The sequence below is a fragment of the Gadus macrocephalus genome, chromosome 12 (genome assembly GCF_031168955.1).
Source record: "Gadus macrocephalus chromosome 12, ASM3116895v1".
NCBI lineage: Eukaryota > Metazoa > Chordata > Actinopteri > Gadiformes > Gadidae > Gadus > Gadus macrocephalus.
The window spans coordinates 21,353,582-21,360,085 of record NC_082393.1 but is presented as its reverse complement, the minus strand read 5'-3'; the positions used below and the strand labels follow the sequence as shown (position 1 = coordinate 21,360,085).

General features: G+C 43.1%; 1 protein-coding gene across 1 annotated transcript in view; it reads right to left on the bottom strand.

Moving 5' to 3' along the window:
- The window catches only part of pde4ba (phosphodiesterase 4B, cAMP-specific a), a 98,600-nt gene that overhangs the window by 39,868 nt on the left and 52,228 nt on the right, over window positions 1–6,504 (bottom strand). The window lies entirely within an intron of this gene.

Genomic DNA, 6,504 nt, shown 5'->3' with positions numbered 1-6,504 from the left:
GAGAGAGAGAGAAAGAGACAGAGACAGAGACACAAGCAAAGTGTGGGAGAGGCAGAGGATAGAGCCTTCCTAGGACTCGTTCAGGTGATACATCGACACCTGCAGAGGGTATGTAATTAAAAGCTTGTCTCTTCTGTTTCCTCGGTGGCTGAAAGTGGATAACTTTCTCTCCAATTTGGGATGACGCCTTACTGGCTGAGGGCTCCCACCTTCAGAGGCACCATTGGACACCATCTCCTTGCTCAGAACCGGGGGCATCATGTTCATTATGAATGGCTTCGCCCACCGATATCCCATGGTGATCCCATACAGTGCCAGTTAGCCAGCACAGATTTGTGTTAATATAATTGTGGTTGATCCTAATGCTATTCATGAGGTCGGCCTCAGCCGTCACAGTAATGCCTAAATGTTTAATGGGACCACCGCCATGTGGCCCCTGTCATTGAAACCCATCCTAGCCAGCCCCATATGAATGGTAATGAGCAAGAGGTGTGACATGAGTTGGAAATGAGTGTTCCCACAGATAATGTGTCGCGGTAAATGCACCCACATCCACAATGTATAATGTCATGTGTGTCGTTTACATACATGAGTGTGTGTTTTTATATAGGTATGTGTGTTTATATAGGTGTGTGTGCGTGTGCGTGTGCGTGTGTGTGTGTGTGTGTGTGTGCGTGTGTGTGTGTGTGTGTGGAAACGTGATATAGTGCTTTGGTAAATTTTTTCTTTGTGCATGGAAATGCCTCTGTAATTGTGTGTTCAAACAGTTAAAACCTCTCCCCAAAACATCAAGGTTTGACGATTCCACGTGAAGAGAAATCTACTTGTACAGTATAAATAGGCAAGAGCACACCTTATAAAGTCTGTTTACAACGAGTCATGAGCCATCTCTTTATCTCGATTATCTGCACATTTCGATTTTAATAAAACCATTAACAAATCCGATATAAAGGTACGAGGCATTTGTGAGTAATAGACTAGCGATGAATGAAGACATTCATAGGCTTGCTATTCATAATTCTGTGTTCAAAGGCTTGGCCTATAAACTGAAAGGAATTATTAAATCAGCATTCTATCTTGGTGATACAGGTTGATTTTTGAGAAGCAGATTTACCAGGGGATTGAACAACATTGGCAGACAGAATGTAGTATACTATTAGCCAGCCATGTTTATATAGTTAGGCTTCCCACACATATCGACCTCCATAAAGCTGGAAACGATTTTGGGGGAAAGTGAAATAAAAGTCAACAGATCAAAGGTATGTTAAAGGTCACTCATTAATTCTGCCATTATTTTTCCAACACTAAACATTCATTGCAGCCTGTGTTGGAGAATAAAGCGAGTTTCCAACCTTGATCTTATTCCACTCTGAAGGTCTGCACTTTGGCTTCAGTCCTTCACAGACCGGGGTCACACAATTAATTTATTTCACTAGCTCATCTTAGCACCATCTCTAAAATAAGTGCTCAAGGACATCCCATTGATTGGCTGGGCTCAGATCAAATTGTTTAGCCTTGACTGACATCAGGGGACAGTTGAATTAAAGAAATTTAAATAAGTGTGGAAAAATATGAAACATCATTTGAAAAAGTATTGATCAGGACACATCATTATTTGATATAACAGTGCAGTACCATTTTAGTATATGCTACACGTGAACCCCCTAAGATGGCGCTATTTGATTGGTTCGCTATCTCGGGATATTGGGCAATATCCCATGATTGAGATTTCGAACTCTGGTTATTGCTTTCATCGCAAAATGTCCCGCTTTGCAAGTCGTCACGCTAATAAAAACAAATAAACCGCTAATAATAACAAATAAATCCCGGCAGAAAGTGTTATCTTGTTTATTTTTGGAGTGTTCTCGTGTAGCATATACTAAAACAATAATGAATCATGCATATACATTTGTGCATGTTAATAATACATGTGCACACTTTCTTTCCCCCTTTTTCTGCTCTTCACCTCCTGCCCACACTCCTCCTCCGGAGCTGGTGAGGACGGGGCAGATGGCTGCTCCTGGCACGACTCTGTGCCCGTCACCGTGTGACAGCTGGGTCTACATCAGCTACCACGGCCCAACGCGACCACTGGGAAAGCTCCACACCAAAGACGGCTGGACATTGGATGCTGGCTGACAGGTCGTCGTAAAAGGAACCCGCCGCGTCCACTCTGGGATTTAAAATGCTATTTCATGCCGTTGCAATGGCTTGAAGTATACTGACTGGATTGACTGACTGACGTTAAACGTACATCCAGAAATGTGTACATCGTAGGGACAGGAATTAAATGATTTAAAAGTAAGCCGTTATTCCAGAACCTTGTGAGATTCATAACAAACAGAAAATAGATATCTAGCTAAAGCCACATTCGGTTTTGTTAGAACAAGTAAGTAAAGATTTGATCCAATCCCTTTTTTGAAACGACCTGAAGTAGGGGTTCTGTATTGTTTTGCAAAGCTTGTTGCTTTGGAAACTGTAACCAGGGACCTTTATTTGTATCGGACAGAGCAGAGCCACACTGTCAAGAACCAATTCAATTTCCTCCGACAGCCAGAGGAACAAGGGCGAATTCTATTTTCGGTTGTGTGTGTGTGTGTGTGTGTGTGTGTGTGTGTGTGTGTGTGTGTGTGTGTGTGTGTGTGTGTGTGTGTGTGTGTGTGTGTGTGTGTGTGTGTGTGTGTGTGTGTGCGCGTGTGTGTGTGTGTGTCTGTGTGCCTATGTGTGAGATATAATGACTTTGCAGTGCCTTTTGTTTGCATAATGTCAATTAATTTCCAATTAGCTCAGTAACTTTACATCATCTAATTTGTCTGGTAATTTTCCACTTGAGGAGGAAATGACGCTTGCTTGTTCCTTCTATTTGACCGGGTTTTTAATGTGTAAGAATGGGAATGATTTGGGAATAACATGCCGGAAATATATGACTCATATATTACTCACTCTACTGAATACATTTTTGTATCATAAAAATATGTAAGAAAAAAATCATTATAATATTTTTATATTCAAACTTGAAATACTCCCACTTGGAAATGGTCTTTGTTTTGTTTGCGACAGCTGAGATTATTTCAATTTTGGGGTAGAGGAAATATTGGATATCTTATAACATACACAATAACACAACCCCTATGTGGTCCGAAATCCATAGTAAGGAGTTCCATGGCAGTCGTGTGGGATGGTATCCAGTTCAGAACAACAAGGTGTGGGTCCCTGATGAACGGAAACGGATTGGAGCTAAAGTCTGGGAGTTGAGTCGAAGCCTTCATCCCCTGAGCACAGGCTGTTCCTCCCCTGTTGGATCAGAGTGGACACAGGTGTGGTGGTGGTTTTGGGAGCGGATATAGCCTCAACCCTGAAGTCCACCCCTGTCTCTTTACAGGGGCAGTGGTCGACTGGGCCACTTAATGTCAGTTTGATCTGAGTTACATATATATGTTCATACTAAACTCATTGGTAATCATGGTCCCTATAGCGTTGAAATTATTTAGGCAGCAGGGCAGTTTGAAACAGAAAGAAAAACTGAATAAGCATGTTCAATCGGTGATGATACCGGACCTAATGTAACAGGTCCAACAGCTACTTATTCAAAGTACTTGATGGTCAAACCACAATACTACTCTGCAAGCGCACGGCGAGCTTTGGGGATTGTAATGGGTTAACTTTTATAACGAGAGGCATAAAGCGTGATGTTCAATAAGGTGATTGGGCTTATCGAACATCTACCCCACCGAAAGCCTCCTTGCTCCAACTGCTCCGGATCCTAAGGTTACCATGGTGACCAAGGAGAAGCTGTCTTCGTGACTAGAATTTAAAGGAGGGTGGGGGGATGGGGGGGGGGGGGGGGGGCACACCGTAGACAAAGGTATGGAGCACACAGACAAGCACATGCTTCCATGGTTTCCAAGCATTGTCGCAAACGAAGCCGTGTTCACACACGAGTGGAAACCCTCCTGCTTTCTATTCCCAGACATTCAATTCCACAGAGGATGTGTGTCACCGTGTATCTCCTCTGATCAAGAGAGAGAGGGCGACGAGGGCCGGGGAGCAGGATGCTACCATCAATTTCCGCGTTCACTCTCCCCACCACCGCCCACTGTCCCCCACAGCCTCTGCCACCCGCTCTGCCTGGTAACAAGCAGTGGTGTTTAAAGACCAGAAAGGCGTACTTGAGCAAAATAGCAGATATCCAAGTTGAAAGTGACTGTGGTAAAAAGTTCAAGTCATCCATAAAAAAATGGAAAAAGGGAAAGTCTCAAATAAAATGCACTTATATATCAAAAGTATTTATCTGGGAACAATGTACATTAAATGTTTTAAATAAATTTGTTATCGTTGTTATTGTTGCAATACTTGACTTCTCCAAGTGTCTTGGACTACGTCCACACTCTGTTAAGCATGCTAAGGGTTCACAATGTCACCTCTAGTAGTCGTTAACAGCAGACTACATTAAGAGCTAATTACATATGTACTCCATTAGGTCAATCAAGCTAACGAGAAGGAACAAACGGTTATGAGGTTATAAGCAGAGCTGGCACTGTGATCTGGCTCCAAAGGTTCAGTTTGGATTGTTTGAACACCATCAATGCCCCAGCGACTGTGCGCGTGTGCGTGTGCGTGTGCGTGCGTCTGTCGTGCGTGCGTGCGTGCGTGCGTGCGTGCGTGCGTGCGTGCTTGTGAGAGAGATAGAGAGACACTTTTGGGATTGTGTAGATAGTTTCGCCTGTCTTTATTTATTTTCACAGCAGCAAGGGTCCCTCTTCTGTTGCTAATACCCCAGAATATTGAGTTGATCTCCAGGGACAGAACGCTCATCGTACGTGAGAGGGGATGTTAAAACGAACCTCCCAACAGAACCCACACAAACACACGCAGAAAGGAGCTAGAGGGAAAGTGTTTATTGCTCAATATTATTTATTTCACCCAAGAGACCTCACCTCTACACAGGTCGTGTGAGGACACACACACACACACACACACACACACACACACACACACACACACACACACACACACACACACACACACACACACACACACACACCTATCTAGGTAGAAGCAAATAGAACAGAAAGATGTATAATACATAAAGCGTGCGTTGGGGGATTGTCTGTCTGATGGGTGTGGTGGAGTGTGGTGCTATTGCTAGACAAGAACCTAGAACGACACATACACGTAAACGCAATAGCTAAGTGGGGTACACTGGGAGGTATGTATCTGATTGTATTTCTCACTCTCTCTAATACTAACACACAGCAAATACTAACACACAGGAAATATTAATATTTGGATATTCATCTATGCATATTAACCTAAATCTGCGTGTAAACCATACATTACCATAACAAATCCTTTGATAATGTTATGCAACCGGGTCTTGGCCGAGGGCAGATTTGAGTGATGGGATTTTTCTTTGTGATATCATGATCACAGATACGTCAGAGATGCATCATTTGGTGTTGAGGTTCCAGTTTACAGCCTGACGCCAGCATGGCCTTTCATGTATTAGTCAGATGAAATTTTGTCATGTCCCATGACACTAGTTTAGAGGCCCTAGTGATCACTACCCATTATATTATCATGGTTATTCATTCAGAGCATTATGCTCTGAATGAATAACCATGATAATATGATGGGTAGTGATCACTAGGGCCATCATGACTTACGTTAAACATTCCTTAATAACAGGAAAGGTGAAAAGTCATTCAAGTACCACATTAATAAATAAATAAAAAATATATGTTAATTTAATTAATACCTAATAAAGAAAAGCACTCCTTATTAAGTAGCAATAAATGCACAGGATGACACTAAGGTGAATGCATACACCGTTTCAAAAGGGAACACAATGTTCTGGATGCGAAATCCAGACTGAAACTTGCCAGGAGTATTACATTTTTTTGATGTTAAACAAAAACAGGTGTCTGTGAAGCAAGGGAAATCCTTAAACACTGTTTGGTCTATGGAAACTGAGAACATCCCTGCCCCCTAAAGACATGCATATATGTCACCAGGCCGACGTGGATTCAGTAAACCCTTTAACACAATAATGAACTTCTTCCTGTCACGGTTTCCATTTAAACATACATTAAACCTGTGCAACACACACACACCCACACACACACACTAGCATTCACACAGACGCATATTAGTCATATGCATTTATATCCTTCCAGACACACACACACACACACACACACACACACACACACACACACACACACACACACACACACACACACACACACACACACACACACACACACAGCTTAAAATGCCAGGGCTTGCCTCAGGCCCTCAGAAGCAGGTGTCAGATAAGTGCGTATTGGTGTCCAGGTTCTCTCAGATACCAGCCTGGCCATTGTCAAATCACGCCAGCCAATTACCTCCAGTCTGCCTGTCGTCCAGCTGATGCAAGCCGACACCAGGCTGACAGGGCGCTGTCGAACCGCTCCATCATAAACACTCACTCCACACAGGGCGAGTGGACGCACAAGCAAAGAC